Genomic DNA, 26,608 nt, shown 5'->3' with positions numbered 1-26,608 from the left:
ACACGTAATTGTCTGCAAGTTAAAATGGACACATCTGCACTGCCCAGAGAGGCGACACTTGCACTCACACCTGGTGTACGGCAGTGTGACGAGGCGATGAGCTGTGGCTTCTGGGTGCGACTGTAGCGCTGCAGCCAATAATACTGCACATTGCCGGCGACCCACGTGTTTAGTAGTGACGCAACTGCTAGAATGCAGCTGAACGCCCATCTTTTGAGAGCTACAAAATTTCCGCAGTCGGCAGGACTCGAACCTACGCTCCCAGAGGGAATCTGATTTCAAGTCAGACGCCTTAACCACTCGGCCACGACTGCCGGTAGCAGTAGCGTCTTCCGACACGTGAAAGTGCACCTTTAGAAGCAATCCAATGGCAGAAAGCGGCGTGGCCTCACTCTTTTCTGTAGTGTTTCCATTGCCAGCACATTAGCCGTTACGAAAGTGTATTAATTTTCGCCTAGACATGGCGTTGAACCCAACACCCTTTGGTTGAAAATCAAACGCTCTACCGACTGAGCTATCGTACAGCTGTGTGGCATGCGAGTGATTCGCATGACGTAATTACTGGCTTATGGCTCCAATGGCGACTTCACCGACTTCCCACTGACGCACCGCTGACGCTAGTTTTCTGTCGTCTTAAGTGGTCGACATACTTGCAAGTAGCTGCGAGATCTTAAGAAAAGAAACGCTGCACCATTGCTTTTTCCGCACTCGAATGACCGAATTGCGATTCTTAAAAAAGAGAGAAATGAATGTTGGCTCTGTCCAACGCTTCCAAGCACGTCTGTGTACTCACGAACTCGGCGTCGACGCGAGAAAATGACGGGAGCGCACTCGTGGGCCTGCGACGGCTTTCTGCAGTCCCAGCGTCAGTGAGAGGAGAACCGGTAGCCACAGTAAGCAGCAGCCGTCGCGACACTCAGTATTGTTAAACGGAAATTTTCGTCTTGTTGAAGATGGCGCCATCGGTTTGCAACCGCGTTCACGTGTGTGAAAATATTTGCTCCTCTTTACGCAAAATCGCACGCAGCCGGTAGGATTCGAACCTACGCTCCCAGAGGAAATTTGATTTCGAGTCAGACGCCTTAACCACTCGGCCACGACTGCCCGTAGGGCGAGGTTCTCCGACACATGCAACTTCTACGGTTTAAAGCTATGTGGCATCAGAAAACGGCGTAGCTGCATTCTTTTCCGTAGTGTTTCCACCGCTACCAGAGGAATCGCTACCAAAGTATTAAAATTTCCGCCCGAACAGGGACTTGAACCCTGGACCCTTAGATTAAAAGCCTAATGCTCTACCGACTGAGCTATCCGGGCTCACACGACAGTAGAGAACATCCCACGATGCACAGCTGTACATTGACTCATGTCCTTCACAGCTGTGCTATCGCTGCATGGAGCTGTTACTAATTAAACGTCGCCTGAATGCTGTCTACAAACGTGTCGCGCTAAGCTCGTAGCAGACTATCGAAGAATGCTGACACACGATGCAAAAACAAACCGCAGCAGTCGTTAGGTCTCATACGTTGGAGTAGAGGATTTACGTGTTTTGTCGACACTCACTGAGTAATTGGAAATTTCACAAGCATTTCGAATGCAATGCTTCCCACGTTTTCGCTCATTTCACGGTTCCGTTGGAGACGTTCTTCACCTCCTGACACAAAAAAAGGAACGCAGTCGGTAGGACTTTTCGTATTTTCTTACTTCTCAGGGAGTTGCCTACTGTGTTCCTCTTACGGCAAGCACTAGACAACCTGAACAGTTACAGGATAGAGTCATTTTTGTTATCGGCTGTACCTACATCATCACAGACTCGGAGCAATTCCATTGGCATCAGCTTCAAAACATACGCTTGCCGAAACCCGGGATCGAACCAGGGACCTTTAGATCTTCAGTCTAACGCTCTCCCAACTGAGCTATTTCGGCTCACACCTAAGTCCGCAGATTTGCGCGTCTTCGTTAACCTCTGAATCGCCGCCAATTTCACAGTCATCTTCGTCTGATAAGACATAGGGACGCTGAAAGGCGAGCAGCAGATGCAGTGAAGTACCACACACATTTCTTCTGATTCCATCATCGTAAGAAGCAAACATGTCGACTCGATTCATGTAATATTGACTTCGCTTTCTCTAGAAAACCTTTGCTATATCGATGCCACGTGCAACTCGTGTGCAGAGAACGAGACACAAGAAGGAGTGAGCTCTCTACCATGTGAGAGGCAGTATGTAGCAGATACACACGCTAAAACATTTGACTTGCGTTAGCTCATAAATTGCTACACGTAATTGTCTGCAAGTTAAAATGGACACATCTGCACTGCCCAGAGAGGCGACACTTGCACTCACACCTGGTGGACGGCAGTGTGACGAGGCGATGAGCTGTGGCTTCTGGGTGCGACTGTAGCGCTGCAGCCAATAATACTGCACATTGCCGGCGACCCACGTGTTTAGTAGTGACGCAACTGCTAGAATGCAGCTGAACGCCCATCTTTTGAGAGCTACAAAATTTCCGCAGTCGGCAGGACTCGAACCTACGCTCCCAGAGGGAATCTGATTTCAAGTCAGACGCCTTAACCACTCGGCCACGACTGCCGGTAGCAGTAGCGTCTTCCGACACGTGAAAGTGCACCTTTAGAAGCAATCCAATGGCAGAAAGCGGCGTGGCCTCACTCTTTTCTGTAGTGTTTCCATTGCCAGCACATTAGCCGTTACGAAAGTGTATTAATTTTCTCCTAGACATGGCGTTGAACCCAACACCCTTTGGTTGAAAATCAAACGCTCTACCGACTGAGCTATCGTACAGCTGTGTGGCATGCGAGTGATTCGCATGACGTAATTACTGGCTTATGGCTCCAATGGCGACTTCACCGACTTCCCACTGACGCACCGCTGACGCTAGTTTTCTGTCGTCTTAAGTGGTCGACATACTTGCAAGTAGCTGCGAGATCTTAAGAAAAGAAACGCTGCACCATTGCTTTTTCCGCACTCGAATGACCGAATTGCGATTCTTAAAAAAGAGAGAAATGAATGTTGGCTCTGTCCAACGCTTCCAAGCACGTCTGTGTACTCACGAACTCGGCGTCGACGCGAGAAAATGACGGGAGCGCACTCGTGGGCCTGCGACGGCTTTCTGCAGTCCCAGCGTCAGTGAGAGGAGAACCGGTAGCCACAGTAAGCAGCAGCCGTCGCGACACTCAGTATTGTTAAACGGAAATTTTCGTCTTGTTGAAGATGGCGCCATCGGTTTGCAACCGCGTTCACGTGTGTGAAAATATTTGCTCCTCTTTACGCAAAATCGCACGCAGCCGGTAGGATTCGAACCTACGCTCCCAGAGGGAATCTGATTTCGAGTCAGACGCCTTAACCACTCGGCCACGACTGCCCGTAGGGCGAGGTTCTCCGACACATGCAACTTCTACGGTTTAAAGCTATGTGGCATCAGAAAACGGCGTAGCTGCATTCTTTTCCGTAGTGTTTCCACCGCTACCAGAGGAATCGCTACCAAAGTATTAAAATTTCCGCCCGAACAGGGACTTGAACCCTGGACCCTTAGGTTAAAAGCCTAATGCTCTACCGACTGAGCTATCCGGGCTCACACGACAGTAGAGAACATCCCACGATGCACAGCTGTACATTGACTCATGTCCTTCACAGCTGTGCTATCGCTGCATGGAGCTGTTACTAATTAAACGTCGCCTGAATGCTGTCTACAAACGTGTCGCGCTAAGCTCGTAGCAGACTATCGAAGAATGCTGACACACGATGCAAAAACAAACCGCAGCAGTCGTTAGGTCTCATACGTTGGAATAGAGGATTTACGTGTTTTGTCGACACTCACTGAGTAATTGGAAATTTCACAAGCATTTCGAATGCAATGCTTCCCACGTTTTCGCTCATTTCACTGTTCCGTTGGAGACGTTCTTCTTCTCCTGACACAAAAAAAGGAACGCAGTCGGTAGGACTTTTCGTATTTTCTTACTTCTCAGGGAGTTGCCTACTGTGTTCCTCTTACGGCAAGCACTAGACAACCTGAACCGTTACAGGATAGAGTCATTTTTGTTATCGGCTGTACCTACATCATCACAGACTCGGAGCAATTCCATTGGCATCAGCTTCAAAACATACGCTTGCCGAAACCCGGGAACGAACCAGGGACCTTTAGATCTTCAGTCTAACGCTCTCCCAACTGAGCTATTTCGGCTCACACCTAAGTCCGCAGATTTGCGCGTCTTCGTTAACCTCTGAATCGCCGCCAATTTCACAGTCATCTTCGTCTGATAAGACATAGGGACGCTGAAAGGCGAGCAGCAGATGCAGTGAAGTACCACACACATTTCTTCTGATTCCATCATCGTAAGAAGCAAACATGTCGACTCGATTCATGTAATATTGACTTCGCTTTCTCTAGAAAACCTTTGCTATATCGATGCCACGTGCAACTCGTGTGCAGAGAACGAGACACAAGAAGGAGTGAGCTCTCTACCATGTGAGAGGCAGTATGTAGCAGATACACACGCTAAAACATTTGACTTGCGTTAGCTCATAAATTGCTACACGTAATTGTCTGCAAGTTAAAATGGACACATCTGCACTGCCCAGAGAGGCGACACTTGCACTCACACCTGGTGGACGGCAGTGTGACGAGGCGATGAGCTGTGGCTTCTGGGTGCGACTGTAGCGCTGCAGCCAATAATACTGCACATTGCCGGCGACCCACGTGTTTAGTAGTGACGCAACTGCTAGAATGCAGCTGAACGCCCATCTTTTGAGAGCTACAAAATTTCCGCAGTCGGCAGGACTCGAACCTACGCTCCCAGAGGGAATCTGATTTCAAGTCAGACGCCTTAACCACTCGGCCACGACTGCCGGTAGCAGTAGCGTCTTCCGACACGTGAAAGTGCACCTTTAGAAGCAATCCAATGGCAGAAAGCGGCGTGGCCTCACTCTTTTCTGTAGTGTTTCCATTGCCAGCACATTAGCCGTTACGAAAGTGTATTAATTTTCGCCTAGACATGGCGTTGAACCCAACACCCTTTGGTTGAAAATCAAACGCTCTACCGACTGAGCTATCGTACAGCTGCGTGGCGTGCGAGTCATTCGCATGACGTAATTACTGGCTTGTGGCTCCAATGGCGACTTCACCGACTTCCCACTGACGCACCGCTGACGCTAGTTTTCTGTCGTCTTAAGTGGTCGACATACTTGCAAGTAGCTGCGAGATCTTAAGAAAAGAAACGCTGCACCATTGCTTTTGCCGCACTCGAATGACTGAATTGCGATTCTTAAAAAAGAGAGAAATGAATGTTTGCTCTGTCCGACGCTTCCAAGCACGTCTGTGTACACACGAACTCGGCGTCGACGCGAGAAAATGCCGGCAGCGCACTCGTGGGCCTGCTACGGCTTTCTGCAGTCCCAGCGTCAGTGAGAGGTGAACCGGTAGCCACAGAAAGCAGCGGCCGCCGCGACACTCAGTATTGTTAAAGGGAAATTTTCTTCTTGTTGAGGATGGCGTCATTGGTATGCAACCGCGTTCACGTATGTGAAAATATTTGCTCCTCTATATGCAAAATCGCACGCAGCCGGTAGGATTCGAACATATGCTGCCACAGGGAATCTGATTTCGAGTCAGACGCCTTAACCACTCGGACACGAAACATGCAACTGCTACGGTTTAAAGCACTGTGGCGTCAGAAAACGGCGTAGCTGCATTCTTTTCCGTAGTGTTTCCACCGCTACCAGAGGAATCGCTACCAAAGTATTAAAATCTCCGCCCGAACAGGGACTTGAACCCTGGACCCTTAGGTTAAAAAGCCTAATGCTCTACCGACTGAGCTATCCGGGCTCATACGACGTTAGGGATCATCCCACGATGCACAGGTATACATTGACTCATGTCCTTCACAGTTGTGCTATCGCTGCATCGAGCTGTTACTAATTAAACGTCCCTGAATGCTGTCTACAAACGTGTCGCGCTAAGCTCGTAGCAGACTATCGAAGAATGCTGACACACGATGCAAAAACAAACCGCAGCAGTCGTTAGGTCTCATACGTTGGAGTAGAGGATTTACGTGTTTTGTCGACACTCACTGGGCAATTGGAAAATTCACAAGCATTTCGAATGCAATGCTTCCCACGTTTTCGCTCATTTCACGGTTCCGTTGGAGACGTTCTTTACCTCCTGACACAAAAAAGGGAACGCAGTCGGTAGGACTTTTCGTATTTTCTTACTTCTCAGGGAGTTGCCTACTGTGTTCCTCTTACGGCATGCACTAGATAACCTGAACAGTTACAGGATAGAGTCATTTTTGTTCTCGGCTGTACTTACATCATCACAGACTCGGAGCAATTCCATTGGCATCAGCTTCAAAACAAACACTTGCCGAAACTCGGGATCGAACCAGGGACCTTTACATCTTCAGTCTAACACTCTCCCAACTGAGCTATTTCGGCTCACGCGTATGTCTGCATACTCGCGCGTCTTCGTTAACCTCTGAATCGCCGCCAATTTCACAGTCATCTTCGTCTGATAAGACACAGGGACGCTGAAAGGCGAGCAGCAGATGCAGTGAAGTACCACACACATATCTTCTGATTCCATCATCGTAAGAAGCAAACATGTCGACTCGATTCATGTAATATTGACTTCGCTGGCGCTAGAAAACCTTTACTATATCGATGCCACGTGCAACTCGTGTGCAGAGAACGAGACACAAGAAGGAGTGAGCCTCTCCACTATGTGAGAGGCAGTATCAAGCAGAAACACACGCTAAAACATTTGACTTGCGTTAGCTCATAAATTGCTACACGTCACCGTCTGCAAGCTAAAATGGACACATCTGTACTGCCCAGAGAGGCGACACTTGCACTCACACCTGGTGGACGGCAGTGAGACGAGGAGATGAGCTGAGGGTTCTGGGAGCGACTGTAGCGCTGCACCCAAGAACACTGCACATTGCTGGCGACCCACGTGTTTAGTAGAGACGCAACTGCTAGGATGCAGCTGAACGTCCATCTTCTGAGAGCGAGAAAATTTCCGCAGTCGGCAGGACTCGAACCTACGCTCCCAGAGGGAATCTGATTTCAAGTCAGACGCCTTAACCACTCGGCCACGACTGCCGGTCGCAATAGCGTCTTCCGACAAGTGAAAGTGCCACCTTTAGAAGCAATCCAATGGCAGAAAGCTGCGTGGCCTCACTCTTTTCTGTAGTGTTTCCATTGCCAGCACATTAGCCGTTACGAAAGTGTATTAATTTTCGCCTAGACATTGCCTTGAACCCAACACCCTTTGGTTGAAAATCAAACGCTCTATCGACTGAGCTATCGTACAGCTGCGTGGCGTGCGAGTCATTCGCATGACGTAATTACTGGCTTGTGGCTCCAATGGCGACTTCACCGACTTCCCACTGACGCACCGCTGACGCTAGTTTTCTGTCGTCTTAAGTGGTCGACATACTTGCAAGTAGCTGCGAGATCTTAAGAAAAGAAACGCTGCACCATTGCTTTTGCCGCACTCGAATGACTGAATTGCGATTCTTAAAAAAGAGAGAAATGAATGTTTGCTCTGTCCGACGCTTCCAAGCACGTCTGTGTACACACGAACTCGGCGTCGACGCGAGAAAATGCCGGCAGCGCACTCGTGGGCCTGCTACGGCTTTCTGCAGTCCCAGCGTCAGTGAGAGGTGAACCGGTAGCCACAGAAAGCAGCGGCCGCCGCGACACTCAGTATTGTTAAAGGGAAATTTTCTTCTTGTTGAGGATGGCGTCATTGGTATGCAACCGCGTTCACGTGTGTGAAAATATTTGCTCCTCTATATGCAAAATCGCACGCAGCCGGTAGGATTCGAACATATGCTGCCACAGGGAATCTGATTTCGAGTCAGACGCCTTAACCACTCGGACACGAAACATGCAACTGCTACGGTTTAAAGCACTGTGGCGTCAGAAAACGGCGTAGCTGCATTCTTTTCCGTAGTGTTTCCACCGCTACCAGAGGAATCGCTACCAAAGTATTAAAATCTCCGCCCGAACAGGGACTTGAACCCTGGACCCTTAGGTTAAAAAGCCTAATGCTCTACCGACTGAGCTATCCGGGCTCATACGACGTTAGGGATCATCCCACGATGCACAGGTATACATTGACTCATGTCCTTCACAGTTGTGCTATCGCTGCATCGAGCTGTTACTAATTAAACGTCCCTGAATGCTGTCTACAAACGTGTCGCGCTAAGCTCGTAGCAGACTATCGAAGAATGCTGACACACGATGCAAAAACAAACCGCAGCAGTCGTTAGGTCTCATACGTTGGAGTAGAGGATTTACGTGTTTTGTCGACACTCACTGGGCAATTGGAAAATTCACAAGCATTTCGAATGCAATGCTTCCCACGTTTTCGCTCATTTCACGGTTCCGTTGGAGACGTTCTTTACCTCCTGACACAAAAAAGGGAACGCAGTCGGTAGGACTTTTCGTATTTTCTTACTTCTCAGGGAGTTGCCTACTGTGTTCCTCTTACGGCATGCACTAGATAACCTGAACAGTTACAGGATAGAGTCATTTTTGTTCTCGGCTGTACTTACATCATCACAGACTCGGAGCAATTCCATTGGCATCAGCTTCAAAACAAACACTTGCCGAAACTCGGGATCGAACCAGGGACCTTTAGATCTTCAGTCTAACACTCTCCCAACTGAGCTATTTCGGCTCACGCGTATGTCTGCATACTCGCGCGTCTTCGTTAACCTCTGAATCGCCGCCAATTTCACAGTCATCTTCGTCTGATAAGACACAGGGACGCTGAAAGGCGAGCAGCAGATGCAGTGAAGTACCACACACATATCTTCTGATTCCATCATCGTAAGAAGCAAACATGTCGACTCGATTCATGTAATATTGACTTCGCTGGCGCTAGAAAACCTTTACTATATCGATGCCACGTGCAACTCGTGTGCAGAGAACGAGACACAAGAAGGAGTGAGCCTCTCCACTATGTGAGAGGCAGTATCAAGCAGAAACACACGCTAAAACATTTGACTTGCGTTAGCTCATAAATTGCTACACGTCACCGTCTGCAAGCTAAAATGGACACATCTGTACTGCCCAGAGAGGCGACACTTGCACTCACACCTGGTGGACGGCAGTGAGACGAGGAGATGAGCTGTGGCTTCTGGGAGCGACTGTAGCGCTGCACCCAAGAACACTGCACATTGCTGGCGACCCACGTGTTTAGTAGAGACGCAACTGCTAGGATGCAGCTGAACGTCCATCTTCTGAGAGCGAGAAAATTTCCGCAGTCGGCAGGACTCGAACCTACGCTCCCAGAGGGAATCTGATTTCAAGTCAGACGCCTTAACCACTCGGCCACGACTGCCGGTCGCAATAGCGTCTTCCGACAAGTGAAAGTGCCACCTTTAGAAGCAATCCAATGGCAGAAAGCTGCGTGGCCTCACTCTTTTCTGTTGTGTTTCCATTGCCAGCACATTAGCCGTTACGAAAGTGTATTAATTTTCGCCTAGACATTGCCTTGAACCCAACACCCTTTGGTTGAAAATCAAACGCTCTACCGACTGAGCTATCGTACAGCTGCGTGGCGTGCGAGTCATTCGCATGACGTAATTACTGGCTTGTGGCTCCAATGGCGACTTCACCGACTTCCCACTGACGCACCGCTGACGCTAGTTTTCTGTCGTCTTAAGTGGTCGACATACTTGCAAGTAGCTGCGAGATCTTAAGAAAAGAAACGCTGCACCATTGCTTTTGCCGCACTCGAATGACTGAATTGCGATTCTTAAAAAAGAGAGAAATGAATGTTTGCTCTGTCCGACGCTTCCAAGCACGTCTGTGTACACACGAACTCGGCGTCGACGCGAGAAAATGCCGGCAGCGCACTCGTGGGCCTGCTACGGCTTTCTGCAGTCCCAGCGTCAGTGAGAGGTGAACCGGTAGCCACAGAAAGCAGCGGCCGCCGCGACACTCAGTATTGTTAAAGGGAAATTTTCTTCTTGTTGAGGATGGCGTCATTGGTATGCAACCGCGTTCACGTGTGTGAAAATATTTGCTCCTCTATATGCAAAATCGCACGCAGCCGGTAGGATTCGAACATATGCTGCCACAGGGAATCTGATTTCGAGTCAGACGCCTTAACCACTCGGACACGAAACATGCAACTGCTACGGTTTAAAGCACTGTGGCGTCAGAAAACGGCGTAGCTGCATTCTTTTCCGTAGTGTTTCCACCGCTACCAGAGGAATCGCTACCAAAGTATTAAAATCTCCGCCCGAACAGGGACTTGAACCCTGGACCCTTAGGTTAAAAAGCCTAATGCTCTACCGACTGAGCTATCCGGGCTCATACGACGTTAGGGATCATCCCACGATGCACAGGTATACATTGACTCATGTCCTTCACAGTTGTGCTATCGCTGCATCGAGCTGTTACTAATTAAACGTCCCTGAATGCTGTCTACAAACGTGTCGCGCTAAGCTCGTAGCAGACTATCGAAGAATGCTGACACACGATGCAAAAACAAACCGCAGCAGTCGTTAGGTCTCATACGTTGGAGTAGAGGATTTACGTGTTTTGTCGACACTCACTGGGCAATTGGAAAATTCACAAGCATTTCGAATGCAATGCTTCCCACGTTTTCGCTCATTTCACGGTTCCGTTGGAGACGTTCTTTACCTCCTGACACAAAAAAGGGAACGCAGTCGGTAGGACTTTTCGTATTTTCTTACTTCTCAGGGAGTTGCCTACTGTGTTCCTCTTACGGCATGCACTAGATAACCTGAACAGTTACAGGATAGAGTCATTTTTGTTCTCGGCTGTACTTACATCATCACAGACTCGGAGCAATTCCATTGGCATCAGCTTCAAAACAAACACTTGCCGAAACTCGGGATCGAACCAGGGACCTTTACATCTTCAGTCTAACACTCTCCCAACTGAGCTATTTCGGCTCACGCGTATGTCTGCATACTCGCGCGTCTTCGTTAACCTCTGAATCGCCGCCAATTTCACAGTCATCTTCGTCTGATAAGACACAGGGACGCTGAAAGGCGAGCAGCAGATGCAGTGAAGTACCACACACATATCTTCTGATTCCATCATCGTAAGAAGCAAACATGTCGACTCGATTCATGTAATATTGACTTCGCTGGCGCTAGAAAACCTTTACTATATCGATGCCACGTGCAACTCGTGTGCAGAGAACGAGACACAAGAAGGAGTGAGCCTCTCCACTATGTGAGAGGCAGTATCAAGCAGAAACACACGCTAAAACATTTGACTTGCGTTAGCTCATAAATTGCTACACGTCACCGTCTGCAAGCTAAAATGGACACATCTGTACTGCCCAGAGAGGCGACACTTGCACTCACACCTGGTGGACGGCAGTGAGACGAGGAGATGAGCTGTGGCTTCTGGGAGCGACTGTAGCGCTGCACCCAAGAACACTGCACATTGCTGGCGACCCACGTGTTTAGTAGAGACGCAACTGCTAGGATGCAGCTGAACGTCCATCTTCTGAGAGCGAGAAAATTTCCGCAGTCGGCAGGACTCGAACCTACGCTCCCAGAGGGAATCTGATTTCAAGTCAGACGCCTTAACCACTCGGCCACGACTGCCGGTCGCAATAGCGTCTTCCGACAAGTGAAAGTGCCACCTTTAGAAGCAATCCAATGGCAGAAAGCTGCGTGGCCTCACTCTTTTCTGTAGTGTTTCCATTGCCAGCACATTAGCCGTTACGAAAGTGTATTAATTTTCGCCTAGACATTGCCTTGAACCCAACACCCTTTGGTTGAAAATCAAACGCTCTACCGACTGAGCTATCGTACAGCTGCGTGGCGTGCGAGTCATTCGCATGACGTAATTACTGGCTTGTGGCTCCAATGGCGACTTCACCGACTTCCCACTGACGCACCGCTGACGCTAGTTTTCTGTCGTCTTAAGTGGTCGACATACTTGCAAGTAGCTGCGAGATCTTAAGAAAAGAAACGCTGCACCATTGCTTTTGCCGCACTCGAATGACTGAATTGCGATTCTTAAAAAAGAGAGAAATGAATGTTTGCTCTGTCCGACGCTTCCAAGCACGTCTGTGTACACACGAACTCGGCGTCGACGCGAGAAAATGCCGGCAGCGCACTCGTGGGCCTGCTACGGCTTTCTGCAGTCCCAGCGTCAGTGAGAGGTGAACCGGTAGCCACAGAAAGCAGCGGCCGCCGCGACACTCAGTATTGTTAAAGGGAAATTTTCTTCTTGTTGAGGATGGCGTCATTGGTATGCAACCGCGTTCACGTGTGTGAAAATATTTGCTCCTCTATATGCAAAATCGCACGCAGCCGGTAGGATTCGAACATATGCTGCCACAGGGAATCTGATTTCGAGTCAGACGCCTTAACCACTCGGACACGAAACATGCAACTGCTACGGTTTAAAGCACTGTGGCGTCAGAAAACGGCGTAGCTGCATTCTTTTCCGTAGTGTTTCCACCGCTACCAGAGGAATCGCTACCAAAGTATTAAAATCTCCGCCCGAACAGGGACTTGAACCCTGGACCCTTAGGTTAAAAAGCCTAATGCTCTACCGACTGAGCTATCCGGGCTCATACGACGTTAGGGATCATCCCACGATGCACAGGTATACATTGACTCATGTCCTTCACAGTTGTGCTATCGCTGCATCGAGCTGTTACTAATTAAACGTCCCTGAATGCTGTCTACAAACGTGTCGCGCTAAGCTCGTAGCAGACTATCGAAGAATGCTGACACACGATGCAAAAACAAACCGCAGCAGTCGTTAGGTCTCATACGTTGGAGTAGAGGATTTACGTGTTTTGTCGACACTCACTGGGCAATTGGAAAATTCACAAGCATTTCGAATGCAATGCTTCCCACGTTTTCGCTCATTTCACGGTTCCGTTGGAGACGTTCTTTACCTCCTGACACAAAAAAGGGAACGCAGTCGGTAGGACTTTTCGTATTTTCTTACTTCTCAGGGAGTTGCCTACTGTGTTCCTCTTACGGCATGCACTAGATAACCTGAACAGTTACAGGATAGAGTCATTTTTGTTCTCGGCTGTACTTACATCATCACAGACTCGGAGCAATTCCATTGGCATCAGCTTCAAAACAAACACTTGCCGAAACCCGGGATCGAACCAGGGACCTTTAGATCTTCAGTCTAACGCTCTCCCAACTGAGCTATTTCGGCTCACGCGTATGTCTGCATACTCGCGCGTCTTCGTTAACCTCTGAATCGCCGCCAATTTCACAGTCATCTTCGTCTGATAAGACACAGGGACGGTGAAAGGCGAGCAGCAGATGCAGTGAAGTACCACACACATATCTTCTGATTCCATCATCGTAAGAAGCAAACATGTCGACTCGATTCATGTAATATTGACTTCGCTGGCGCTAGAAAACCTTTACTATATCGATGCCACGTGCAACTCGTGTGCAGAGAACGAGACACAAGAAGGAGTGAGCCTCTCCACTATGTGAGAGGCAGTATCAAGCAGAAACACACGCTAAAACATTTGACTTGCGTTAGCTCATAAATTGCTACACGTCACCGTCTGCAAGCTAAAATGGACACATCTGTACTGCCCAGAGAGGCGACACTTGCACTCACACCTGGTGGACGGCAGTGAGACGAGGAGATGAGCTGTGGCTTCTGGGAGCGACTGTAGCGCTGCACCCAAGAACACTGCACATTGCTGGCGACCCACGTGTTTAGTAGAGACGCAACTGCTAGGATGCAGCTGAACGTCCATCTTCTGAGAGCGAGAAAATTTCCGCAGTCGGCAGGACTCGAACCTACGCTCCCAGAGGGAATCTGATTTCAAGTCAGACGCCTTAACCACTCGGCCACGACTGCCGGTCGCAATAGCGTCTTCCGACAAGTGAAAGTGCCACCTTTAGAAGCAATCCAATGGCAGAAAGCTGCGTGGCCTCACTCTTTTCTGTAGTGTTTCCATCGCCAGCACATTAGCCGTTACGAAAGTGTATTAATTTTCGCCTAGACATTGCCTTGAACCCAACACCCTTTGGTTGAAAATCAAACGCTCTACCGACTGAGCTATCGTACAGCTGCGTGGCGTGCGAGTCATTCGCATGACGTAATTACTGGCTTGTGGCTCCAATGGCGACTTCACCGACTTCCCACTGACGCACCGCTGACGCTAGTTTTCTGTCGTCTTAAGTGGTCGACATACTTGCAAGTAGCTGCGAGATCTTAAGAAAAGAAACGCTGCACCATTGCTTTTGCCGCACTCGAATGACTGAATTGCGATTCTTAAAAAAGAGAGAAATGAATGTTTGCTCTGTCCGACGCTTCCAAGCACGTCTGTGTACACACGAACTCGGCGTCGACGCGAGAAAATGCCGGCAGCGCACTCGTGGGCCTGCTACGGCTTTCTGCAGTCCCAGCGTCAGTGAGAGGTGAACCGGTAGCCACAGAAAGCAGCGGCCGCCGCGACACTCAGTATTGTTAAAGGGAAATTTTCTTCTTGTTGAGGATGGCGTCATTGGTATGCAACCGCGTTCACGTGTGTGAAAATATTTGCTCCTCTATATGCAAAATCGCACGCAGCCGGTAGGATTCGAACATATGCTGCCACAGGGAATCTGATTTCGAGTCAGACGCCTTAACCACTCGGACACGAAACATGCAACTGCTACGGTTTAAAGCACTGTGGCGTCAGAAAACGGCGTAGCTGCATTCTTTTCCGTAGTGTTTCCACCGCTACCAGAGGAATCGCTACCAAAGTATTAAAATCTCCGCCCGAACAGGGACTTGAACCCTGGACCCTTAGGTTAAAAAGCCTAATGCTCTACCGACTGAGCTATCCGGGCTCATACGACGTTAGGGATCATCCCACGATGCACAGGTATACATTGACTCATGTCCTTCACAGTTGTGCTATCGCTGCATCGAGCTGTTACTAATTAAACGTCCCTGAATGCTGTCTACAAACGTGTCGCGCTAAGCTCGTAGCAGACTATCGAAGAATGCTGACACACGATGCAAAAACAAACCGCAGCAGTCGTTAGGTCTCATACGTTGGAGTAGAGGATTTACGTGTTTTGTCGACACTCACTGGGCAATTGGAAAATTCACAAGCATTTCGAATGCAATGCTTCCCACGTTTTCGCTCATTTCACGGTTCCGTTGGAGACGTTCTTTACCTCCTGACACAAAAAAGGGAACGCAGTCGGTAGGACTTTTCGTATTTTCTTACTTCTCAGGGAGTTGCCTACTGTGTTCCTCTTACGGCATGCACTAGATAACCTGAACAGTTACAGGATAGAGTCATTTTTGTTCTCGGCTGTACTTACATCATCACAGACTCGGAGCAATTCCATTGGCATCAGCTTCAAAACAAACACTTGCCGAAACCCGGGATCGAACCAGGGACCTTTAGATCTTCAGTCTAACGCTCTCCCAACTGAGCTATTTCGGCTCACGCGTATGTCTGCATACTCGCGCGTCTTCGTTAACCTCTGAATCGCCGCCAATTTCACAGTCATCTTCGTCTGATAAGACACAGGGACGGTGAAAGGCGAGCAGCAGATGCAGTGAAGTACCACACACATATCTTCTGATTCCATCATCGTAAGAAGCAAACATGTCGACTCGATTCATGTAATATTGACTTCGCTGGCGCTAGAAAACCTTTACTATATCGATGCCACGTGCAACTCGTGTGCAGAGAACGAGACACAAGAAGGAGTGAGCCTCTCCACTATGTGAGAGGCAGTATCAAGCAGAAACACACGCTAAAACATTTGACTTGCGTTAGCTCATAAATTGCTACACGTCACCGTCGGCAAGCTAAAATGGACACATCTGTACTGCCCAGAGAGGCGACACTTGCACTCACACCTGGTGGACGGCAGTGAGACGAGGAGATGAGCTGTGGCTTCTGGGAGCGACTGTAGCGCTGCACCCAAGAACACTGCACATTGCTGGCGACCCACGTGTTTAGTAGAGACGCAACTGCTAGGATGCAGCTGAACGTCCATCTTCTGAGAGCGAGAAAATTTCCTCAGTCGGCAGGACTCGAACCTACGCACCCAGAGGAAATCTGATTTCAAGTCAGACGCCTTAACCACTCGGCCACGACTGCCGGTCGCAATAGCGTCTTCCGACAAGTGAAAGTGCCACCTTTAGAAGCAATCCAATGGCAGAAAGCTGCGTGGCCTCACTCTTTTCTGTAGTGTTTCCATTGCCAGCACATTAGCCGTTACGAAAGTGTATTAATTTTCGCCTAGACATTGCCTTGAACCCAACACCCTTTGGTTGAAAATCAAACGCTCTACCGACTGAGCTATCGTACAGCTGCGTGGCGTGCGAGTCATTCGCATGACGTAATTACTGGCTTGTGGCTCCAATGGCGACTTCACCGACTTCCCACTGACGCACCGCTGACGCTAGTTTTCTGTCGTCTTAAGTGGTCGACATACTTGCAAGTAGCTGCGAGATCTTAAGAAAAGAAACGCTGCACCATTGCTTTTGCCGCACTCGAATGACTGAATTGCGATTCTTAAAAAAGAGAGAAATGAATGTTTGCTCTGTCCGACGCTTCCAAGCACGTCTGTGTACACACGAACTCGGCGTCGACGCGAGAAAATGCCGGCAGCGCACTCGTGGGCCTGCTACGGCTTTCTGCAGTCCCAGCGTCAGTGAGAGGTGAACCGGTAGCCACAGAAAGCAGCGGCCGCCGCGACACTCAGTATTGTTAAAGGGAAATTTTCTTCTTGTTGAGGATGGCGTCATTGGTATGCAACCGCGTTCACGTGTGTGAAAATATTTGCTCCTCTATATGCAAAATCGCACGCAGCCGGTAGGATTCGAACATATGCTGCCACAGGGAATCTGATTTCGAGTCAGACGCCTTAACCACTCGGACACGAAACATGCAACTGCTACGGTTTAAAGCACTGTGGCGTCAGAAAACGGCGTAGCTGCATTCTTTTCCGTAGTGTTTCCACCGCTACCAGAGGAATCGCTACCAAAGTATTAAAATCTCCGCCCGAACAGGGACTTGAACCCTGGACCCTTAGGTTAAAAAGCCTAATGCTCTACCGACTGAGCTATCCGGGCTCATACGACGTTAGGGATCATCCCACGATGCACAGGTATACATTGACTCATGTCCTTCACAGTTGTGCTATCGCTGCATCGAGCTGTTACTAATTAAACGTCCCTGAATGCTGTCTACAAACGTGTCGCGCTAAGCTCGTAGCAGACTATCGAAGAATGCTGACACACGATGCAAAAACAAACCGCAGCAGTCGTTAGGTCTCATACGTTGGAGTAGAGGATTTACGTGTTTTGTCGACACTCACTGGGCAATTGGAAAATTCACAAGCATTTCGAATGCAATGCTTCCCACGTTTTCGCTCATTTCACGGTTCCGTTGGAGACGTTCTTTACCTCCTGACACAAAAAAGGGAACGCAGTCGGTAGGACTTTTCGTATTTTCTTACTTCTCAGGGAGTTGCCTACTGTGTTCCTCTTACGGCATGCACTAGATAACCTGAACAGTTACAGGATAGAGTCATTTTTGTTCTCGGCTGTACTTACATCATCACAGACTCGGAGCAATTCCATTGGCATCAGCTTCAAAACAAACACTTGCCGAAACTCGGGATCGAACCAGGGACCTTTAGATCTTCAGTCTAACACTCTCCCAACTGAGCTATTTCGGCTCACGCGTATGTCTGCATACTCGCGCGTCTTCGTTAACCTCTGAATCGCCGCCAATTTCACAGTCATCTTCGTCTGATAAGACACAGGGACGCTGAAAGGCGAGCAGCAGATGCAGTGAAGTACCACACACATATCTTCTGATTCCATCATCGTAAGAAGCAAACATGTCGACTCGATTCATGTAATATTGACTTCGCTGGCGCTAGAAAACCTTTACTATATCGATGCCACGTGCAACTCGTGTGCAGAGAACGAGACACAAGAAGGAGTGAGCCTCTCCACTATGTGAGAGGCAGTATCAAGCAGAAACACACGCTAAAACATTTGACTTGCGTTAGCTCATAAATTGCTACACGTCACCGTCTGCAAGCTAAAATGGACACATCTGTACTGCCCAGAGAGGCGACACTTGCACTCACACCTGGTGGACGGCAGTGAGACGAGGAGATGAGCTGTGGCTTCTGGGAGCGACTGTAGCGCTGCACCCAAGAACACTGCACATTGCTGGCGACCCACGTGTTTAGTAGAGACGCAACTGCTAGGATGCAGCTGAACGTCCATCTTCTGAGAGCGAGAAAATTTCCGCAGTCGGCAGGACTCTAACCTACGCTCCCAGAGGGAATCTGATTTCAAGTCAGACGCCTTAACCACTCGGCCACGACTGCCGGTCGCAATAGCGTCTTCCGACAAGTGAAAGTGCCACCTTTAGAAGCAATCCAATGGCAGAAAGCTGCGTGGCCTCACTCTTTTCTGTAGTGTTTCCATTGCCAGCACATTAGCCGTTACGAAAGTGTATTAATTTTCGCCTAGACATTGCCTTGAACCCAACACCCTTTGGTTGAAAATCAAACGCTCTACCGACTGAGCTATCGTACAGCTGCGTGGCGTGCGAGTCATTCGCATGACGTAATTACTGGCTTGTGGCTCCAATGGCGACTTCACCGACTTACCGCTGACGCTAGTTTTCTGTCGTCTTAAGTGGTCGACATACTTGCAAGTAGCTGCGAGATCTTAAGAAAAGAAACGCTGCACCATTGCTTTTGCCGCACTCGAATGACTGAATTGCGATTCTTAAAAAAGAGAGAAATGAATGTTTGCTCTGTCCGACGCTTCCAAGCACGTCTGTGTACACACGAACTCGGCGTCGACGCGAGAAAATGCCGGCAGCGCACTCGTGGGCCTGCTACGGCTTTCTGCAGTCCCAGCGTCAGTGAGAGGTGAACCGGTAGCCACAGAAAGCAGCGGCCGCCGCGACACTCAGTATTGTTAAAGGGAAATTTTCTTCTTGTTGAGGATGGCGTCATTGGTATGCAACCGCGTTCACGTGTGTGAAAATATTTGCTCCTCTATATGCAAAATCGCACGCAGCCGGTAGGATTCGAACATATGCTGCCACAGGGAATCTGATTTCGAGTCAGACGCCTTAACCACTCGGACACGAAACATGCAACTGCTACGGTTTAAAGCACTGTGGCGTCAGAAAACGGCGTAGCTGCATTCTTTTCCGTAGTGTTTCCACCGCTACCAGAGGAATCGCTACCAAAGTATTAAAATCTCCGCCCGAACAGGGACTTGAACCCTGGACCCTTAGGTTAAAAAGCCTAATGCTCTACCGACTGAGCTATCCGGGCTCATACGACGTTAGGGATCATCCCACGATGCACAGGTATACATTGACTCATGTCCTTCACAGTTGTGCTATCGCTGCATCGAGCTGTTACTAATTAAACGTCCCTGAATGCTGTCTACAAACGTGTCGCGCTAAGCTCGTAGCAGACTATCGAAGAATGCTGACACACGATGCAAAAACAAACCGCAGCAGTCGTTAGGTCTCATACGTTGGAGTAGAGGATTTACGTGTTTTGTCGACACTCACTGGGCAATTGGAAAATTCACAAGCATTTCGAATGCAATGCTTCCCACGTTTTCGCTCATTTCACGGTTCCGTTGGAGACGTTCTTTACCTCCTGACACAAAAAAGGGAACGCAGTCGGTAGGACTTTTCGTATTTTCTTACTTCTCAGGGAGTTGCCTACTGTGTTCCTCTTACGGCATGCACTAGATAACCTGAACAGTTACAGGATAGAGTCATTTTTGTTCTCGGCTGTACTTACATCATCACAGACTCGGAGCAATTCCATTGGCATCAGCTTCAAAACAAACACTTGCCGAAACCCGGGATCGAACCAGGGACCTTTAGATCTTCAGTCTAACGCTCTCCCAACTGAGCTATTTCGGCTCACGCGTATGTCTGCATACTCGCGCGTCTTCGTTAACCTCTGAATCGCCGCCAATTTCACAGTCATCTTCGTCTGATAAGACACAGGGACGGTGAAAGGCGAGCAGCAGATGCAGTGAAGTACCACACACATATCTTCTGATTCCATCATCGTAAGAAGCAAACATGTCGACTCGATTCATGTAATATTGACTTCGCTGGCGCTAGAAAACCTTTACTATATCGATGCCACGTGCAACTCGTGTGCAGAGAACGAGACACAAGAAGGAGTGAGCCTCTCCACTATGTGAGAGGCAGTATCAAGCAGAAACACACGCTAAAACATTTGACTTGCGTTAGCTCATAAATTGCTACACGTCACCGTCGGCAAGCTAAAATGGACACATCTGTACTGCCCAGAGAGGCGACACTTGCACTCACACCTGGTGGACGGCAGTGAGACGAGGAGATGAGCTGTGGCTTCTGGGAGCGACTGTAGCGCTGCACCCAAGAACACTGCACATTGCTGGCGACCCACGTGTTTAGTAGAGACGCAACTGCTAGGATGCAGCTGAACGTCCATCTTCTGAGAGCGAGAAAATTTCCTCAGTCGGCAGGACTCGAACCTACGCACCCAGAGGAAATCTGATTTCAAGTCAGACGCCTTAACCACTCGGCCACGACTGCCGGTCGCAATAGCGTCTTCCGACAAGTGAAAGTGCCACCTTTAGAAGCAATCCAATGGCAGAAAGCTGCGTGGCCTCACTCTTTTCTGTAGTGTTTCCATTGCCAGCACATTAGCCGTTACGAAAGTGTATTAATTTTCGCCTAGACATTGCCTTGAACCCAACACCCTTTGGTTGAAAATCAAACGCTCTACCGACTGAGCTATCGTACAGCTGCGTGGCGTGCGAGTCATTCGCATGACGTAATTACTGGCTTGTGGCTCCAATGGCGACTTCACCGACTTCCCACTGACGCACCGCTGACGCTAGTTTTCTGTCGTCTTAAGTGGTCGACATACTTGCAAGTAGCTGCGAGATCTTAAGAAAAGAAACGCTGCACCATTGCTTTTTCCGCACTCGAATGACCGAATTGCGATTCTTAAAAAAGAGAGAAATGAATGTTTGCTCTGTCCGACGCTTCCAAGCACGTCTGTGTACACACGAACTCGGCGTCGACGCGAGAAAATGCCGGCAGCGCACTCGTGGGCCTGCTACGGCTTTCTGCAGTCCCAGCGTCAGTGAGAGGTGAACCGGTAGCCACAGAAAGCAGCGGCCGCCGCGACACTCAGTATTGTTAAAGGGAAATTTTCTTCTTGTTGAGGATGGCGTCATTGGTATGCAACCGCGTTCACGTGTGTGAAAATATTTGCTCCTCTATATGCAAAATCGCACGCAGCCGGTAGGATTCGAACATATGCTGCCACAGGGAATCTGATTTCGAGTCAGACGCCTTAACCACTCGGACACGAAACATGCAACTGCTACGGTTTAAAGCACTGTGGCGTCAGAAAACGGCGTAGCTGCATTCTTTTCCGTAGTGTTTCCACCGCTACCAGAGGAATCGCTACCAAAGTATTAAAATCTCCGCCCGAACAGGGACTTGAACCCTGGACCCTTAGGTTAAAAAGCCTAATGCTCTACCGACTGAGCTATCCGGGCTCATACGACGTTAGGGATCATCCCACGATGCACAGGTATACATTGACTCATGTCCTTCACAGTTGTGCTATCGCTGCATCGAGCTGTTACTAATTAAACGTCCCTGAATGCTGTCTACAAACGTGTCGCGCTAAGCTCGTAGCAGACTATCGAAGAATGCTGACACACGATGCAAAAACAAACCGCAGCAGTCGTTAGGTCTCATACGTTGGAGTAGAGGATTTACGTGTTTTGTCGACACTCACTGGGCAATTGGAAAATTCACAAGCATTTCGAATGCAATGCTTCCCACGTTTTCGCTCATTTCACGGTTCCGTTGGAGACGTTCTTTACCTCCTGACACAAAAAAGGGAACGCAGTCGGTAGGACTTTTCGTATTTTCTTACTTCTCAGGGAGTTGCCTACTGTGTTCCTCTTACGGCATGCACTAGATAACCTGAACAGTTACAGGATAGAGTCATTTTTGTTCTCGGCTGTACTTACATCATCACAGACTCGGAGCAATTCCATTGGCATCAGCTTCAAAACAAACACTTGCCGAAACCCGGGATCGAACCAGGGACCTTTAGATCTTCAGTCTAACGCTCTCCCAACTGAGCTATTTCGGCTCACGCGTATGTCTGCATACTCGCGCGTCTTCGTTAACCTCTGAATCGCCGCCAATTTCACAGTCATCTTCGTCTGATAAGACACAGGGACGGTGAAAGGCGAGCAGCAGATGCAGTGAAGTACCACACACATATCTTCTGATTCCATCATCGTAAGAAGCAAACATGTCGACTCGATTCATGTAATATTGACTTCGCTGGCGCTAGAAAACCTTTACTATATCGATGCCACGTGCAACTCGTGTGCAGAGAACGAGACACAAGAAGGAGTGAGCCTCTCCACTATGTGAGAGGCAGTATCAAGCAGAAACACACGCTAAAACATTTGACTTGCGTTAGCTCATAAATTGCTACACGTCACCGTCGGCAAGCTAAAATGGACACATCTGTACTGCCCAGAGAGGCGACACTTGCACTCACACCTGGTGGACGGCAGTGAGACGAGGAGATGAGCTGTGGCTTCTGGGAGCGACTGTAGCGCTGCACCCAAGAACACTGCACATTGCTGGCGACCCACGTGTTTAGTAGAGACGCAACTGCTAGGATGCAGCTGAACGTCCATCTTCTGAGAGCGAGAAAATTTCCGCAGTCGGCAGGACTCGAACCTACGCTCCCAGAGGGAATCTGATTTCAAGTCAGACGCCTTAACCACTCGGCCACGACTGCCGGTCGCAATAGCGTCTTCCGACAAGTGAAAGTGCCACCTTTAGAAGCAATCCAATGGCAGAAAGCTGCGTGGCCTCACTCTTTTCTGTAGTGTTTCCATTGCCAGCACATTAGCCGTTACGAAAGTGTATTAATTTTCGCCTAGACATTGCCTTGAACCCAACACCCTTTGGTTGAAAATCAAACGCTCTACCGACTGAGCTATCGTACAGCTGCGTGGCGTGCGAGTCATTCGCATGACGTAATTACTGGCTTGTGGCTCCAATGGCGACTTCACCGACTTCCCACTGACGCACCGCTGACGCTAGTTTTCTGTCGTCTTAAGTGGTCGACATACTTGCAAGTAGCTGCGAGATCTTAAGAAAAGAAACGCTGCACCATTGCTTTTGCCGCACTCGAATGACTGAATTGCGATTCTTAAAAAAGAGAGAAATGAATGTTTGCTCTGTCCGACGCTTCCAAGCACGTCTGTGTACACACGAACTCGGCGTCGACGCGAGAAAATGCCGGCAGCGCACTCGTGGGCCTGCTACGGCTTTCTGCAGTCCCAGCGTCAGTGAGAGGTGAACCGGTAGCCACAGAAAGCAGCGGCCGCCGCGACACTCAGTATTGTTAAAGGGAAATTTTCTTCTTGTTGAGGATGGCGTCATTGGTATGCAACCGCGTTCACGTGTGTGAAAATATTTGCTCCTCTATATGCAAAATCGCACGCAGCCGGTAGGATTCGAACATATGCTGCCACAGGGAATCTGATTTCGAGTCAGACGCCTTAACCACTCGGACACGAAACATGCAACTGCTACGGTTTAAAGCACTGTGGCGTCAGAAAACGGCGTAGCTGCATTCTTTTCCGTAGTGTTTCCACCGCTACCAGAGGAATCGCTACCAAAGTATTAAAATCTCCGCCCGAACAGGGACTTGAACCCTGGACCCTTAGGTTAAAAAGCCTAATGCTCTACCGACTGAGCTATCCGGGCTCATACGACGTTAGGGATCATCCCACGATGCACAGGTATACATTGACTCATGTCCTTCACAGTTGTGCTATCGCTGCATCGAGCTGTTACTAATTAAACGTCCCTGAATGCTGTCTACAAACGTGTCGCGCTAAGCTCGTAGCAGACTATCGAAGAATGCTGACACACGATGCAAAAACAAACCGCAGCAGTCGTTAGGTCTCATACGTTGGAGTAGAGGATTTACGTGTTTTGTCGACACTCACTGGGCAATTGGAAAATTCACAAGCATTTCGAATGCAATGCTTCCCACGTTTTCGCTCATTTCACGGTTCCGTTGGAGACGTTCTTTACCTCCTGACACAAAAAAGGGAACGCAGTCGGTAGGACTTTTCGTATTTTCTTACTTCTCAGGGAGTTGCCTACTGTGTTCCTCTTACGGCATGCACTAGATAACCTGAACAGTTACAGGATAGAGTCATTTTTGTTCTCGGCTGTACTTACATCATCACAGACTCGGAGCAATTCCATTGGCATCAGCTTCAAAACAAACACTTGCCGAAACCCGGGATCGAACCAGGGACCTTTAGATCTTCAGTCTAACGCTCTCCCAACTGAGCTATTTCGGCTCACGCGTATGTCTGCATACTCGCGCGTCTTCGTTAACCTCTGAATCGCCGCCAATTTCACAGTCATCTTCGTCTGATAAGACACAGGGACGGTGAAAGGCGAGCAGCAGATGCAGTGAAGTACCACACACATATCTTCTGATTCCATCATCGTAAGAAGCAAACATGTCGACTCGATTCATGTAATATTGACTTCGCTGGCGCTAGAAAACCTTTACTATATCGATGCCACGTGCAACTCGTGTGCAGAGAACGAGACACAAGAAGGAGTGAGCCTCTCCACTATGTGAGAGGCAGTATCAAGCAGAAACACACGCTAAAACATTTGACTTGCGTTAGCTCATAAATTGCTACACGTCACCGTCGGCAAGCTAAAATGGACACATCTGTACTGCCCAGAGAGGCGACACTTGCACTCACACCTGGTGGACGGCAGTGAGACGAGGAGATGAGCTGTGGCTTCTGGGAGCGACTGTAGCGCTGCACCCAAGAACACTGCACATTGCTGGCGACCCACGTGTTTAGTAGAGACGCAACTGCTAGGATGCAGCTGAACGTCCATCTTCTGAGAGCGAGAAAATTTCCGCAGTCGGCAGGACTCGAACCTACGCTCCCAGAGGGAATCTGATTTCAAGTCAGACGCCTTAACCACTCGGCCACGACTGCCGGTCGCAATAGCGTCTTCCGACAAGTGAAAGTGCCACCTTTAGAAGCAATCCAATGGCAGAAAGCTGCGTGGCCTCACTCTTTTCTGTAGTGTTTCCATTGCCAGCACATTAGCCGTTACGAAAGTGTATTAATTTTCGCCTAGACATTGCCTTGAACCCAACACCCTTTGGTTGAAAATCAAACGCTCTACCGACTGAGCTATCGTACAGCTGCGTGGCGTGCGAGTCATTCGCATGACGTAATTACTGGCTTGTGGCTCCAATGGCGACTTCACCGACTTCCCGCTGACGCTAGTTTTCTGTCGTCTTAAGTGGTCGACATACTTGCAAGTAGCTGCGAGATCTTAAGAAAAGAAACGCTGCACCATTGCTTTTGCCGCACTCGAATGACTGAATTGCGATTCTTAAAAAAGAGAGAAATGAATGTTTGCTCTGTCCGACGCTTCCAAGCACGTCTGTGTACACACGAACTCGGCGTCGACGCGAGAAAATGCCGGCAGCGCACTCGTGGGCCTGCTACGGCTTTCTGCAGTCCCAGCGTCAGTGAGAGGTGAACCGGTAGCCACAGAAAGCAGCGGCCGCCGCGACACTCAGTATTGTTAAAGGGAAATTTTCTTCTTGTTGAGGATGGCGTCATTGGTATGCAACCGCGTTCACGTGTGTGAAAATATTTGCTCCTCTATATGCAAAATCGCACGCAGCCGGTAGGATTCGAACATATGCTGCCACAGGGAATCTGATTTCGAGTCAGACGCCTTAACCACTCGGACACGAAACATGCAACTGCTACGGTTTAAAGCACTGTGGCGTCAGAAAACGGCGTAGCTGCATTCTTTTCCGTAGTGTTTCCACCGCTACCAGAGGAATCGCTACCAAAGTATTAAAATCTCCGCCCGAACAGGGACTTGAACCCTGGACCCTTAGGTTAAAAAGCCTAATGCTCTACCGACTGAGCTATCCGGGCTCATACGACGTTAGGGATCATCCCACGATGCACAGGTATACATTGACTCATGTCCTTCACAGTTGTGCTATCGCTGCATCGAGCTGTTACTAATTAAACGTCCCTGAATGCTGTCTACAAACGTGTCGCGCTAAGCTCGTAGCAGACTATCGAAGAATGCTGACACACGATGCAAAAACAAACCGCAGCAGTCGTTAGGTCTCATACGTTGGAGTAGAGGATTTACGTGTTTTGTCGACACTCACTGGGCAATTGGAAAATTCACAAGCATTTCGAATGCAATGCTTCCCACGTTTTCGCTCATTTCACGGTTCCGTTGGAGACGTTCTTTACCTCCTGACACAAAAAAGGGAACGCAGTCGGTAGGACTTTTCGTATTTTCTTACTTCTCAGGGAGTTGCCTACTGTGTTCCTCTTACGGCATGCACTAGATAACCTGAACAGTTACCGGATAGAGTCATTTTTGTTCTCGGCTGTACTTACATCATCACAGACTCGGAGCAATTCCATTGGCATCAGCTTCAAAACAAACA

The 26,608-nt window shown here is 49.0% G+C and overlaps 27 non-coding genes across 27 annotated transcripts; all 27 read right to left on the bottom strand.

Moving 5' to 3' along the window:
- Positions 1–232: 232 nt before the first annotated feature.
- Positions 233–314, bottom strand: Trnas-uga (transfer RNA serine (anticodon UGA)). The gene has a single exon. It is a non-coding gene; the product is annotated as a tRNA-Ser (tRNA).
- A 708-nt stretch (positions 315–1,022) lies between these two features.
- Trnas-cga (transfer RNA serine (anticodon CGA)) lies at positions 1,023–1,104 on the bottom strand. Its single transcript has one exon. It is a non-coding gene; the product is annotated as a tRNA-Ser (tRNA).
- Positions 1,105–1,241: 137 nt separating this feature from the next.
- On the bottom strand, positions 1,242–1,314 carry Trnak-uuu (transfer RNA lysine (anticodon UUU)). Its single transcript has one exon. It is a non-coding gene; the product is annotated as a tRNA-Lys (tRNA).
- Positions 1,315–1,850: 536 nt separating this feature from the next.
- On the bottom strand, positions 1,851–1,923 carry Trnaf-gaa (transfer RNA phenylalanine (anticodon GAA)). The gene has a single exon. It is a non-coding gene; the product is annotated as a tRNA-Phe (tRNA).
- Positions 1,924–2,506: 583 nt separating this feature from the next.
- Trnas-uga (transfer RNA serine (anticodon UGA)) lies at positions 2,507–2,588 on the bottom strand. The gene has a single exon. It is a non-coding gene; the product is annotated as a tRNA-Ser (tRNA).
- A 708-nt stretch (positions 2,589–3,296) lies between these two features.
- Trnas-cga (transfer RNA serine (anticodon CGA)) lies at positions 3,297–3,378 on the bottom strand. The gene has a single exon. It is a non-coding gene; the product is annotated as a tRNA-Ser (tRNA).
- Positions 3,379–3,515: 137 nt separating this feature from the next.
- Trnak-uuu (transfer RNA lysine (anticodon UUU)) lies at positions 3,516–3,588 on the bottom strand. The gene has a single exon. It is a non-coding gene; the product is annotated as a tRNA-Lys (tRNA).
- Positions 3,589–4,124: 536 nt separating this feature from the next.
- On the bottom strand, positions 4,125–4,197 carry Trnaf-gaa (transfer RNA phenylalanine (anticodon GAA)). The gene has a single exon. It is a non-coding gene; the product is annotated as a tRNA-Phe (tRNA).
- Positions 4,198–4,780: 583 nt separating this feature from the next.
- On the bottom strand, positions 4,781–4,862 carry Trnas-uga (transfer RNA serine (anticodon UGA)). The gene has a single exon. It is a non-coding gene; the product is annotated as a tRNA-Ser (tRNA).
- Positions 4,863–6,373: 1,511 nt separating this feature from the next.
- Positions 6,374–6,446, bottom strand: Trnaf-gaa (transfer RNA phenylalanine (anticodon GAA)). The gene has a single exon. It is a non-coding gene; the product is annotated as a tRNA-Phe (tRNA).
- A 584-nt stretch (positions 6,447–7,030) lies between these two features.
- On the bottom strand, positions 7,031–7,112 carry Trnas-uga (transfer RNA serine (anticodon UGA)). The gene has a single exon. It is a non-coding gene; the product is annotated as a tRNA-Ser (tRNA).
- A 1,512-nt stretch (positions 7,113–8,624) lies between these two features.
- Positions 8,625–8,697, bottom strand: Trnaf-gaa (transfer RNA phenylalanine (anticodon GAA)). Its single transcript has one exon. It is a non-coding gene; the product is annotated as a tRNA-Phe (tRNA).
- A 584-nt stretch (positions 8,698–9,281) lies between these two features.
- Trnas-uga (transfer RNA serine (anticodon UGA)) lies at positions 9,282–9,363 on the bottom strand. Its single transcript has one exon. It is a non-coding gene; the product is annotated as a tRNA-Ser (tRNA).
- A 1,512-nt stretch (positions 9,364–10,875) lies between these two features.
- Positions 10,876–10,948, bottom strand: Trnaf-gaa (transfer RNA phenylalanine (anticodon GAA)). The gene has a single exon. It is a non-coding gene; the product is annotated as a tRNA-Phe (tRNA).
- Positions 10,949–11,532: 584 nt separating this feature from the next.
- Trnas-uga (transfer RNA serine (anticodon UGA)) lies at positions 11,533–11,614 on the bottom strand. Its single transcript has one exon. It is a non-coding gene; the product is annotated as a tRNA-Ser (tRNA).
- Positions 11,615–13,126: 1,512 nt separating this feature from the next.
- Trnaf-gaa (transfer RNA phenylalanine (anticodon GAA)) lies at positions 13,127–13,199 on the bottom strand. The gene has a single exon. It is a non-coding gene; the product is annotated as a tRNA-Phe (tRNA).
- A 584-nt stretch (positions 13,200–13,783) lies between these two features.
- Trnas-uga (transfer RNA serine (anticodon UGA)) lies at positions 13,784–13,865 on the bottom strand. Its single transcript has one exon. It is a non-coding gene; the product is annotated as a tRNA-Ser (tRNA).
- Positions 13,866–15,377: 1,512 nt separating this feature from the next.
- Trnaf-gaa (transfer RNA phenylalanine (anticodon GAA)) lies at positions 15,378–15,450 on the bottom strand. Its single transcript has one exon. It is a non-coding gene; the product is annotated as a tRNA-Phe (tRNA).
- A 584-nt stretch (positions 15,451–16,034) lies between these two features.
- Positions 16,035–16,116, bottom strand: Trnas-uga (transfer RNA serine (anticodon UGA)). The gene has a single exon. It is a non-coding gene; the product is annotated as a tRNA-Ser (tRNA).
- A 1,512-nt stretch (positions 16,117–17,628) lies between these two features.
- On the bottom strand, positions 17,629–17,701 carry Trnaf-gaa (transfer RNA phenylalanine (anticodon GAA)). Its single transcript has one exon. It is a non-coding gene; the product is annotated as a tRNA-Phe (tRNA).
- Positions 17,702–18,285: 584 nt separating this feature from the next.
- Positions 18,286–18,367, bottom strand: Trnas-uga (transfer RNA serine (anticodon UGA)). Its single transcript has one exon. It is a non-coding gene; the product is annotated as a tRNA-Ser (tRNA).
- A 1,501-nt stretch (positions 18,368–19,868) lies between these two features.
- Trnaf-gaa (transfer RNA phenylalanine (anticodon GAA)) lies at positions 19,869–19,941 on the bottom strand. The gene has a single exon. It is a non-coding gene; the product is annotated as a tRNA-Phe (tRNA).
- A 584-nt stretch (positions 19,942–20,525) lies between these two features.
- Trnas-uga (transfer RNA serine (anticodon UGA)) lies at positions 20,526–20,607 on the bottom strand. Its single transcript has one exon. It is a non-coding gene; the product is annotated as a tRNA-Ser (tRNA).
- A 1,512-nt stretch (positions 20,608–22,119) lies between these two features.
- On the bottom strand, positions 22,120–22,192 carry Trnaf-gaa (transfer RNA phenylalanine (anticodon GAA)). The gene has a single exon. It is a non-coding gene; the product is annotated as a tRNA-Phe (tRNA).
- Positions 22,193–22,776: 584 nt separating this feature from the next.
- Positions 22,777–22,858, bottom strand: Trnas-uga (transfer RNA serine (anticodon UGA)). Its single transcript has one exon. It is a non-coding gene; the product is annotated as a tRNA-Ser (tRNA).
- Positions 22,859–24,370: 1,512 nt separating this feature from the next.
- On the bottom strand, positions 24,371–24,443 carry Trnaf-gaa (transfer RNA phenylalanine (anticodon GAA)). Its single transcript has one exon. It is a non-coding gene; the product is annotated as a tRNA-Phe (tRNA).
- A 584-nt stretch (positions 24,444–25,027) lies between these two features.
- On the bottom strand, positions 25,028–25,109 carry Trnas-uga (transfer RNA serine (anticodon UGA)). Its single transcript has one exon. It is a non-coding gene; the product is annotated as a tRNA-Ser (tRNA).
- Between the last annotated feature and the right edge of the window lie 1,499 nt (positions 25,110–26,608).

This window comes from Schistocerca gregaria, unplaced genomic scaffold, assembly GCF_023897955.1.
Source record: "Schistocerca gregaria isolate iqSchGreg1 unplaced genomic scaffold, iqSchGreg1.2 ptg000445l, whole genome shotgun sequence".
Taxonomy (NCBI): Eukaryota; Metazoa; Arthropoda; class Insecta; order Orthoptera; family Acrididae; genus Schistocerca; species Schistocerca gregaria.
The sequence above is the reverse complement of the archived record's forward strand: the minus strand, read 5'-3'. Positions and strand labels throughout refer to the sequence as shown.